Below are 13,010 nucleotides of genomic sequence, written 5' to 3'. Positions count from 1 at the left end.
CACTGCTTGCTTGCTGTCTCATAACGGCCATGGATGCAAAACATATTAGTTTCCAGGGTTGAAAATAGCATGACAGCATGTTCTTTTTCTTACATGAACCAGTTTGATCTATGAACTGAATCACTTGTACATCCAACTCCGGGAAATTGCCAAGAAATTAACAAACCGACATTTTTTATTAGAACTAATCGCTAAATATATCAGTATTGTTTGACATCATTTACACCGATTCAGAACCATTATGCTAGAGCAGTACTATCCCAAGAAACAAAAATGTTTCCAAGTCAGCTTCAAGATCAATCCACTGCTCTTCCTCAATCTCAACCCCACCACCACCGCCTTCCACCGCCTTCACCTCCACCAAAACAAACAAGTCCGCCACCTGCACCACCTCCACCACCACCACCACCCTCCCTCTCCCCAATCCTACAACCCCTCTCTTCCCTTCCTCCACTCTATACCCCAATCTATCCCCAACTCCCCTAATCCTCTTCATCACCCCATCAAACTCCATCGAACTAGTGATATACCTCTTCTCCTTCCTCGTATCATTCCCCCCTTTGAATAGCCCCGACAAATCCAACCCCGACGACAACGATATTATGTCGAAAGCGTTAACCCCGTTACATATCATGTCATGTTTTAACTTGCTGTCGTGTAACAAACTCACCAGCTGACTGTTTGATGATGATTTCGTTAAAGTTCTCTTGAACCATGAAGTTTCCATTAACCTTGTTAAGCTCATTCGGGTCACCGGATTCGGGTCAAGAAGCTGCCATATTATAGCCTTTGCTGGCTTTGATATCCATGCCGGAAACTGAAACTCCCTACGCTGGATCTTTTTGTACATGGAGACCAAGTTACTGTCATCAAAGGGTAAATAGCCTGCCAACAAAACAAACAAAATTACCCCGCATGACCAAGCGTCCGCCTTGGAACCGTCGTAGCCTTTTCTCCGAACAACCTCGGGAGCTGTATAAGCCGGTGTCCGCAAGCTGTGTGTAAAAGTCCGTCGTTTAGTTGTTCAGGTAGAGCGGACAGACCAAAGTCTGAAACTTTGAGGTTTCCGTTTTGGTCTAGTAAGAGGTTTTGTGGCTTTACATCGCGGTGTGCGACGCCGTTTTCGTGACAGAAATGGAGGGCGGAGATCAGTTGAGAGAAATAGCGACGAGCGGCGGGTTCGGCCAAGCGGCCGCAGCGTAAGACCTTGGAGAAAAGTTCACCTCCGGAGGCTAGTTCCATGACAAGGTAGATCTTCGTCTTTGTGGCCATGACTTCGTGGATTTTCAGGATGTTCGGGTGGTGTTGTAGGCGGCGCATGGCGGAAACTTCCCTGATTATTCTCGGTTCCATCGCCGCATCGACCGTTTTCGTCTTGTCTATGATCTTGACGGCCACGATGGTGTTGTCGTCCTCGAGTGAAGATGCTTCGTGTACTTTTGCGAAGCTTCCACGACCCAACAAACGACCCAATTGGTACTTACCTAAGAGTATTCCGGCTGGCGTTTTTGTACGGGTGATTTTCAGTGGCGGTGGAGGTGATACCGGTGGTGTTTCTTGGGACGGCGGAGACTGCGGTGATACTGGCGATGGAAGTGATGGTTCAGCCCCTGACGGCATGGTTTATGGTGGTGGAAACTGTGAAGCTGGAGAAGGAGCGTGCCACGACAAGGATTATTTAGAAGGTGTGTTGGTTTAAGTAATGGAGGCTTCGATAATAAAATAAATATAATAATGATTCATCATACAAATAAATATAATAAAAATATTTGAAGGAAAATAAAATAATAGTAATTTTTTTAATATGACTTTAGTATTGGAGAATAAATACACTCACTTCAATGATCGGATCTTAACATAAGTACAAGTCCACAATATATGCAAAAGAAAACGACAAAGGAAAAATCTTAACATTAATTCAACATTGAATTATTTGAACTATAAGTCAATTCACTCAAATATATGGTTAAAAACTCATTTATATTTGAAATAAGGAACCCTAGCCGCTCTCCTCCTTTTTTTTAGTTTTTTTATACAGATTTTTATAAATCATATCAATTTTTTATTCTTTGATTTTGTTTAATTGGCGGTATACTAATTTCGATATTAGTTGTTGATCGTCGGTTTTCTTCTCTCTTTGTTTCTTTTTTAGTTTCTTAATAAGAATAATTATACTTTTTGACAGGTTTTTTCTTTATCTTTATGTCACATTTATAATCCAATTGATCTTCCCTATTATGAACCCTTGAATTGAATTTGGATACGCGATTTTGCAATCATGGATAGTGTCTCACGACGTTCGACTCTGATTTACAGTTTTCAATGGTCTTTCAATAGTTTAATCATCGTTTCTAGTTCCTTTGTTGATGCAGTCATGTTTGATTTATTTTTTGTTCGGGTATTTTGGTTAGATTTTTAACCTTTTCCATATACGCTCTTATATAATCTAAAGTTTATGATGATAATTGTTAAATTTTATTGTAATTTTGAATATTCACTTTTTAATAAAACTAACGATTCATATTAAAAAAAACTCATTATTGTAATCGCCATTTTTTATCATTACAATCGGGCCTCAAGCCCAAACCAAACTAGCCCCAATTACATCATACCCAAACCGAAGCCCAACCACCTGGCCCTGATGAGACCCACTCCGACTAGGGTTTGTCACCCTTAGCCTAGCGCCACCAAGAACCACAACCGTTAAATCTGGACCCATTCAACGGTCCAGATCAAGTCCTCTGTCGCCGTCCATCTCCACCAGTCGGTTGCCACCGTTGCTGCCACCAACCGAGACATACAGTGTCAGAAATCATTAATCAACACAAGCAACAAGACCACAACCAAATCCACATGCAAAATACGTTTTTTTGTAATGATTTTATAGAGGAAAAATGAGAAAAAAATGTAAACATGGGCTTATAAAGACCTGAACAAAACTTGTAAAGATGGGGTTCCTCCTCTCTCGATTTTTTTTTGAGGAAAAGCAATACAAAACAAGAAACCCCATTTTTAGGTATATTTTATTTGTTTTTTACATGAAAATATTACCTTGCATGTAAAAGTATAATAGAGAGAAGAATAGATCGAGTGTTACCTGAGTCACAGAGGGGTTTCGTCTTCGTCGGAGGTCGCGGAGCGTGAGAAGGTCGAAGCTTTTTGGAGCTTTTTGGGCCTATTTAGGGTCATTTTAGTCTTGGGTTTGTGTATAAGGTTGTAGATCTAGGTTTAGGGGTCATTTCAGGCTGATTTGGAATTTTCTGTCACAGAGTGCGGCGGTCGGCAGTGGGCCAGTCGAGAGGCTTTGAGTGAAAATCGAGAGATAAGATATTTTTTTTGAGAAAACAGGTGAAAATGAAAAAAATAATAAGTTTGTATATATAGAGTGGGTTAAGGGGAAATTATGCTTAGATCCCTTAGCTTACGCGCGTTTTTATAAAATGACCACTGATTTTATGATTTACCAATTCTTACGCATGATATATTTATCTGGTAAATTTATTGTTTAGTCCCTGTAAGTTAGGCGTGTTTTTACACTTTGGTCATGTGTAATGACCTTTTAATTTTATTTTAATTTATGTGGATTGATTTTGTATTTTTTCCTTTTTTGGTTTAACAGATTATTTTTAGGCTTAAATAAATTGGAAAATTGCCAGTAGGTTCCTTTAATTTTCGCGTGTTTTTGTATTTTACTCCCTTTACCATTTTTATTTTTTTTAGATTTAGCCCTTACATTTTAATTTGTTTTAATTTAGCCCCCTATTATGTGTTTAGCATATTTATTTTAGCTTGGTAATTTAATATTTATGCAATTTGGTCCTTGTGCATGCTTAATTTATTTTTATTTTTATGTTGTTTTTTTTTATGTTTTTTAATTTTTAATTAGATTGTTTAAATAATTCATTGTTTCATAGTGTGAACCTTTAGACTTAGTTCTTAGATTAGGTTAACATTCGAGTCGAGCTTAGAAATTAGAATGACACTCTAGTTATGAATTAGAGAGCAATTCGAGTCGAGTTTTCGCATAAGATGACCGATTACTCGAATCGATTGCTTGATTTTTTAAAACTTATTAATAATTAATATTTTCTAAAAAAAACTTTAGGTTTAATTCCCTTTTAATAGGTTAATTTAGATAATAATTAGGCTTTTGATTTGTTAATTAGTCCTCAACTTTAGAAATTAGTGATTTAGTTCATTAAACTTTTAGTCTTTTGGAACACGATATTTTAGATCTTTGACCTTTTAGTCCCCGAACTTCAATTAGACATTTAAGATTGACATAATCAAATAAGTTAAATAGAGCCTCTATTTTAGCTAGATTTCATTATAGTACTATTAATTTAGAGAATAATTCGAGTTGGCCCTCACTTAAATGCTCGAGAGATCATCTCGGTTATTCGATTCAATAATTGGTTTTAAAATCAAATAGGGTTAATATTAGATCATACACTTCTAGGTTTGTGCCTTTAGGTTCTTTAAATTTTATAATTTGACACTTTAGGATAGAAAAAGCCTTAATCTACCCTTAGCTTAGTTAGGACGAGTAAAAATTTGTCTGATTGCATTTTATTTTCAAACCTAATGCAATGTTCACTTATTAGGAAATTAATGGTATATCTCCCGCAAGTATGCTCAATGGATGACTACTGGTAATTCCCAAAATAGGTCGACATCATTTTCAAAACCGCATTATGTTTTTTGAAATTAAGCCAATGTCCGATACAACCAACTTTACATATAAAATTTTTTCATAATAAATCTCCAATCATTAGACGATTTTCGACTCCAGTGCAACCAACTTTACATATGAAAGACGCACCCTTTACAGAAGATGATGTTCCTTCAATGAAAATCTTCTTTGCCATTTTAAATAGAGAATTGAAAAAGAAGAGAAACATTAAGGATTCAAGAGTGTGATTCCCAAAAGGCTAAGAAGATTGAGAAGACGATATTTGAAAAATCATCATCAAGCCCCATCACCTTCTTAATTAAACCCCTTCTTTATCATACTCTTCAATAGAAAAACATTAACCAATGATCATTCTTTCTTCGTAATGGCTCTTTGATCAAATTAGAAAGGATATATCACCCATGACCAACAAACTAAATTTATTCTCATCAACATTACTAAATATATTCAATGTGAGATTTAAATTAACATTTAATGTTTAAGTTGTTAGTTAAAAGATTTGATTGAAATTTGAGGGCGAAGCCAAGAATTTTGAATTAAGAATCTAAATAAAATTTATAAACTTTGAGGTTCAAAATTTATAAAAAAATGTTTAAAAGATTTAAATTGAAGATAAATTTTTAAAGGAAAAAAAAAACCTCATTGCGGCAAGGCCCTTGCCTGAGCCACCCTTGACTTCTTCCTCCAATACAATATTAACATTTTAAATACTTAATTATAATATTTATAATTTTATCTAAAAATGGTCACAATTTTACTTTTTCTTAATTTTCTTAGCTAACTTAAATTAGGAGTCACATTATTTTGGTTTATTTTGACTTCACTTTTTCTATTATTTTAATTTTATTATTAATATATTATTATTTTTATCGTGCTTAGATCTAAATATATATCACCGAGTCCAACGTTAAAGTTGCAAGTTTCTTTCTACTTGTTGACCTTCCTTTTTGCTTTCCTTTTAATAATTTCATTTGTTTTTTAAGAAATAACTTTTTGGGGTTTACTCTATTAATTATTTAGGAATATAATAATTCATGTTGTTAATCACTTAGTTTAGTGTAGATTACACCCCATATCTTTATAATTTTTCTTTTTTAATTTGAGAAGATATTTGATTTAATGTGAAATGAGATTAAATAAAAAAACAAATTTAAATTATTGAATCGTCTCTTATCATTATTTTATGTGTTAAATTATGAATGTTTATTAAAAGATCAGAAGAAATATAAGATATAATATATAAAAAGAGGGAAAAAATTAAAGAAACTATCTCGTATAATTAAGTTTCAACAACATGAAAAAGGGAACATAATCCCTTTGATGATTCATTTTTCAATAAGTTAAAATGGTCCTCTGTCTATATCAGAATGGATAAATTCTAACTGATCGATCAACTAATAACTATTCTCAATTTATTTGACTACCTTAAATTATCACCCCACATGTTATACATTAAGAATTATAACTTTTATTATATATGAATTTTACCTTGTGTATTTATTAGTTACATCTTACCTCATGTATATTAATTGAATTATGTTATTTAAAATAAACTCAAAGACAGTATTTAAACACTTATAAAATACTAATTTTTAACTAATACGAAGTTTACTTTGTATTATCACCGAAAACATGACATTTTGGTCACCTAAAGTTAATACACATACGTGCATGTTCTAAGGTTTACTTATGTAATGGATGGATTGTTCAACCAATGGAAAAGATTGAGATGTGGAATCGATAAAGTTGATTATTTGATTACTTTAGTTCTTAATTCAATTTTGCTAAAAACATCTTCTAATTTAGCGCTTCCAAAACAATATATATGAAAAGACCAATGATATTATCAAAAAGACTAAGAAACGAAAAGCACTTCCACCAACAAGTAAGACCTTAATGCCACCAATATATACATTTATAAATTATTATATGTCTCTATCTACTATTTTTAAAATTGATCCTGATGAAACACATCATTAATTAATTTAAACAAATTGTGGGATGTTAACTGGCAGTCACTGATATTAGTATTATTTTTTATTAGATCTTTATGAAAGTATGTAATTTATTGCAAGTTGTTTCTAAGAATCATCGCCTCACGAGATGTACAACGTGACACAGCTATTGACTACTTGCCCGCCATGCAATGCTTTGCTTTTCCATGGTTCAAGCTTAAGCTAAAATAACGTGTTGTGACATTCATTTCACATTATCATCCTATGTATTCTGATTTAAGTTTTCTCATGTGTAAGTCTCTAAAAGATTGACGTTTGGGAACTTTAATATTATGTGTCTGAGTCTTACTATGAATAAACATATTATTTCTTTTAAATTTATTCTGATTTAATTTTTCTCATGTATAAGTCATGTCTAGATTTATTTTAATCATAATTTATATGTATTCTGAGTATCTATCTTGTTGTACATGTATTGATTGGCATTTTTTTAATACGAGAAACAAGTCTTATAGGCTTGGAGCAAATATCATTACATTATTTAAGAATAGTCTAATTTTTTTATTAAATAGAGAGATATAGCCTTTTAAGATAAATATTGAGATTTGATTCACACAAAATGAAATAATATAAACATCATTGATCATTCGATCAATTAATAGATCTTAAAATATCTCTTATTTGATTTGTTTAATAGTATATTACTCCTTTTGCAATTAAATAATAGAAAAATTCCATCCATTCTTTCTGGTAAAAAGCATAGAGTCATGATTTTGTGGCTTCACTTATTTTAGCATTTTTCTCCACATTTATATTCCCTTTGATTTCTCTTCTTTCTTTTCCTCAAAGTTATAAAGAGAAATGGAATTTTATTCTATTTAGACTATTTTTTTATAATAGTACACTAATATGAATTTATTTATTATTATTTATTATTAATCTATAATAAGTATAAAATAATATCTGTTTAAAGACAACTTTCAATCATTTGACATTGAACGCTTATATCCCTAGTATTCATGGTATTTGAATCTGATAACTCAAGAATAACAATAATTCTTTTGCCATCGAAACCGCTTGGTTCGTGCTCAATAATATGAGTTTTAAATAAATAAGATTTGTTTCAAAGATATAAATGTAGATTGAAAATAAATTGATTAACTAATTAAAATTTAATCATTATACATTGTTCATGTGCGATTATGATGAAAGAAATTTATAAAATATCGTTCGTTAAATATCAATATTTAGTTATCATTGATTGATCTTTGTTTTTCTAAATTTAATAAAAACGAATAAAGGTTTATAAAATTAAAAATATGTTAGAATTTATTAAACAATCTCAGGGTAAACGAGATTATTATTCTCTCAATGATAAAATTTTGACAAAAGATAATATTTAATGTTGATATATTAGACTTACCCATATTTGTTTTGCTGATGATCTCTTAGTATTTACTAAGAGGCATGTTAAGGTTGTTTTGATTGTTAAACACATTATGAATTTTTTTTTATAGGATGTCGGGTTTGCAGATGAATGTTTTGAAAAGTGAGCTATTTTGTGTTGGGATTGTACATTCTAATATATAAAGTATGATTGAGCTTACTGGTTTTCGAATTGGCACTCTCCCAGTGAGATATTTGAGTGTTCCTCTAGTTTCTCAAAATCTTTCTCTCTTGGATTGTGAGAGCTTGATTGGTAGAATTGTTGGGAAGATTCATAGCTGGCCTTCCAAGTGTTTGTCCTTTTCAGGGAGGCTGCAGGTTATTCAAGCTGTAATTTTTAGTGTTCAGAAATTTTGGAGTAGAATATTTTCTTGCCTTCTAAAATTTTAAAGCGAGTTGAAGGTTTATGTAATGCGTTTCTTTGGAGGGGCTTGGAAGGTTCAGCTAGAGGTGCTCGAGTTAGTTGGAAGAAATTTTTTATCCGAAATGTAAAGGGGGACTTGGGATTAAGAATATTCTTGTGTGGAATAGGGCTTGTATGATGAGATGTTTGTGGTTTCTCTTTACTCAAACTGGTTCACTCTAGGTGGCTTAGGTTGAAAGGTATGTTCTGAAGGGTTGTTCTCTTTGGCAAGCTCCTCTCAAGAGTAATCATTGTTGGGCTTGGAAGAAGATTCTTAAGGAGAGATGATTATGCTCTTGTTGGTAATTTAGATGGGGAGTCTAAAGCGAGGAAAGCGTAGGAAGCGTTTAGGCCTAAAAAAGATAAGGTTCCTTGGTTCAAAGTTGTTAGGGGCGTCACTCATTTTTTTCTTGGATGGAGTTGCTAGATCGCCGGCCGATGAAGGTTTATATGTTATCTTGGGGGGTTTCGGATTGACCCAACTTGTTCTCTTTGTGGTTTTGAAAATGAATCCAGAGATCATCTTTTTGCTGATTGTGATTTTTCTAGTCATATTTGGTTGAAAATATTGCAGGTTTGTCTTGTTAGTAGGACTATGAATGGTTTGGCGGATATGTTGAGTTGGGTGCAGGATAATGACTGGGGTAAGTCATTGAGGGTTGTTGTCATTCGGATATCTGGGTGTTGTTACCTTTATAATGTTTGGCTGGAGAGGAATGACAAGCTGCATAGGACTAGTCCTGGACATGTTAATGGAGTTATCTTTTGATTATAAATGTTGTTAGGTTGAGGTTGAGGGGTTGTTTAAGAGTTATTGTTGTCCCCCTGATTTTGTTGCAGGGTGGGGTTTTCTCTTTCTTTGGCTTGTTTATGCTAGTTACTAGGTACTAATTTTTGTTCTCTTTGTAATTAGTTCTGTACAGGTTGGTTCTTTTTGGGTGAATAAAAACGTCATTTACCCAAAAAAATGTTGATGTATTAATTTTGTGAATCTATACAATAATTTTCGATTAGGGATAAGTGTGGATTTTTAATTAATATGAGAATTTAACATGATTTTTAGGGTAAAAATCTGCACCTAACATGATATACGCATATATAATTTCTTTTAATCTTATTAAGTAAAATAGATATCTAATTGAAAATAGATATATATATATATATATTATAATTATTTTTAAATATACAAAGAATAATTATAATTTCTATATAATTATAATTATCTTTAAATTTATAAAAATAATTATATTATTATCTTAAGTCGAGTCAATAATCTTAATCTAAATCTAAAAAATAATCGTATAGAATCGAGTCCCGTGCCATCTATACTCTCGACGGATGATGTTTGATGAATATTTCCTAACAAAAAATAGTTATAACAGTCGGCAGAGCCACATGAAGATCCTTCAATTTGAAGCCCACAATTTGTAATTTCCCCACCTTTAACCAATTCAAGTAACACGTCTTTAGCCTGTACTTCTTTGAGATAAGAGCAGCCTAACTTATCATAAACATAAACGTCCAACATGCAATTATTATTTTCTTTAGATAAACTACATATTTAATACCAAATTATCACTTTTGTTACATTTTGACCATTAAACAATTTTTTATTTCAAATTTATATTTAACGTTTAGTTTTAGTTTCATTTTAATTACATGCCGTCAAAAAATTAAAGATGATACTGTTGTGTCATCGTAAGATAATGTCAGATCACAATTGAAAAAAAATTAAAATGTCACATCAACAGTTCTATTAATTTTTCAATGGTGGACAAAATAAAACTAAAACGAAACGTTAGATATATTTTTAAAAAATATAGTTTGTGACCAAAACAAAATAAAAGTGATAGTTAAGATACTAAATGTGTAATTTACCCTTTATTTATGACAAATATTTTAAGAAACGTGCTTTGTCACTTTCGCTTTCATTTACATAAAGCAACCAAAGAGTAAACTCTTCCTTTGTAATAATAAATAATTTCTCTAACAATATATCCAAAAAAATATCAAATAAAAATAATATATATATATATATATATAACATTAAAGTTTATCCTTAATATTTGTCTAAATAATTATTTATGTCCCTATTGTTTTTAAACACTTTATTTTTAATGTTTATTTTTTGATCAAATGGCTAATGATTATAAATTTAAAATTTTTATTATTCTATCCTTAATTCAGTCTATTAAGATAAGATGATAATTTTAAACTAGTAAAATTTCTTGGGTCATCAGAAAATAGATGAATGATAAAGATAACATATCATTATATATAAAAAAATGGAAGACATAAATGAGTATGAATATTTTTAAATTAATACTAACAATTTATTAATTATAATAATAATTTATAGACTTTATAGAAAAAGGTTTAGGGTTATAATTTGAGATTAATGCGAGAGGGGTAAAGTTTGGTGTAAAGAAAAGAAAGGTGATAACTTTGATACCTTCCTTGCTAATGGCCAATTAGGTAGCAACAATTAACAATTTATATTTGGTGTTAAAAAATTGGCAAAACCAATAGCACTTATGTATTGTGTTGTTGGATGTATTAGTTTACATGTCAACATCAATGTTTCAACCCATGAAAATATCTAAAACAAGAGAGGGTTTAGGGCATTTTAATAATCTAATTAATATTAACATAAAACATAGTCTTTGTCACCCTCTTACATTGTCATGTCTTGATTGATTATTGATGTGGACCAATAAAGAGACAAACTTAGATAACAATCAACGTTTGGACCTCTATAAAGAGAGTATTAGATACGAGTATATCATAATCATCACACATATTATATTAAATATGAATATATCATTATCATCATAATTATATTATTATTTTATAATATAGAATTTATGATTTAGGGATTAAGGTTCATATTTGTTCTCTAAAAAACAATCTTCACAATTCCATCATTTAATTCTATAATATTAATTTTTCTAAAATAATTAATTTTGGATCGGATTGAATTTTGTAAAATATGAGGTCGAATAGGATCATGATTAGATTTAGGGTGAAAAATCTCTTACCTGATCTAGGATAATAGTATAATTTTCTTTGACATATTTAGAGAGTTACTATAATACTCAATTTCTATAATTTTTTAATCAGATCCTTATTTTGTCGAATAAAAATAAGAATTTTTGATATTGTGTCGAGCTAAATCAAATGCAGATTTTTATCTAAAAATTCAGGTCGAATCAAGTTCAAATAAAGGGATATGCTTCTTTGATCAGGTCGGATTAACTGATAATCTAACCTATTGTGATCCCTATTATTACATGTAACGATAATCCAACCTTTGACTATTCAACACTAAGAATGTCAATGGGGCAAGTTTTGTGAGGATTTATCCTACTTTGCATTTAATCTAACGAGGATGAATACATATTTTACGGGTGATGAGACGAAAAAAAAAATTAAACTCGTTGTAGATGGTAAGATAGTCTATAATTAGAACATAGAATGGGAGGAAAATTGGGTATTGGGATGGCTAAAAAATGATATTAAAGTCAAAGCAAAACTCATTAAAAAGTTGAGCAAATGAAGTGAATGAACATAGTCCCTTGCTTGTACGAAAGGGCAAATAATTTGACGGCCACTAGTCCAATTTAGTGGCGTTTGCGAACATGGGGGCCGATTCCCTTTAAACAATGCTTTCATGTCCTATTTCTCGCCCATTGTTTCACGGACTGTCCCCTCCGTATCTTACTGCTTTAGCATGTGGTTCAATTACACCAACATGTGTTTAGTTAGCGCAGCATTCGAGAACATATTCGTTTATATATTTCCTAACATGTTTATTTAGAGTTAACCAACATATTAACAAACATGGTGAAATTACACCACTAGTCCTTAAGCTCTTTAACATTATAGTTTGAGCTCTAAAGTTTACTCTATGTTCAATTTAGTTTTTTTATAATACTTGTTATAACTTGCTATTAGATATTATATATAATAATCAACATTTAACTTATTGATCGACTAATTTAGATCGAATATAATAAAAATCTTTCGAAATATATTTGTTTATATATACAATTGATGAGTGGTGAAATCCAATGAATCCGGAATACAACTAGGGTTTTGCCATTTTAGTGGTGACATGATTTAGCACTTATAGTCCCTTATTTTCAATTGGTGATTGTTTTGATACTTAACTCATTAATTAGTATTTGTTTTTAAGTTATTCAAAATCTAATAATTTTATTTTTATCTCAAGAAAAACAATTTAAGATTATAAAATTATAACTTATAATAATAAAAAAATTATTTTGATCTTCCAAAAATTTATAATTTATTTCTAACCCATCCTAAGAAAAAAATCATAGCTGCACCCCTAACATAAAATAAGTGTATTGCAACCCTTAAACCTAAAGACTCGAACTTTTCAATAATATATATTTTAAATAATGTATATTATTAAATTATATAAATATTCTTATTTTACATATAAAAGACGTCAATCCAAATTAAAATTTGTGTTTAAATTCGAACTTAAATA

At 31.0% G+C, this 13,010-nt stretch overlaps 1 pseudogene; it reads right to left on the bottom strand.

The window, feature by feature from the left end:
* Positions 1-226: 226 nt before the first annotated feature.
* On the bottom strand, positions 227-11,113 carry LOC120173349 (annotated as a pseudogene).
* Positions 11,114-13,010: the final 1,897 nt, after the last annotated feature.

This window comes from Hibiscus syriacus, unplaced genomic scaffold, assembly GCF_006381635.1.
Source record: "Hibiscus syriacus cultivar Baekdansim isolate YM2019G1 unplaced genomic scaffold, ASM638163v2 tig00111947_pilon, whole genome shotgun sequence".
Taxonomy (NCBI): domain Eukaryota; kingdom Viridiplantae; phylum Streptophyta; class Magnoliopsida; order Malvales; family Malvaceae; genus Hibiscus; species Hibiscus syriacus.
The sequence above is the reverse complement of the archived record's forward strand: the minus strand, read 5'-3'. Positions and strand labels throughout refer to the sequence as shown.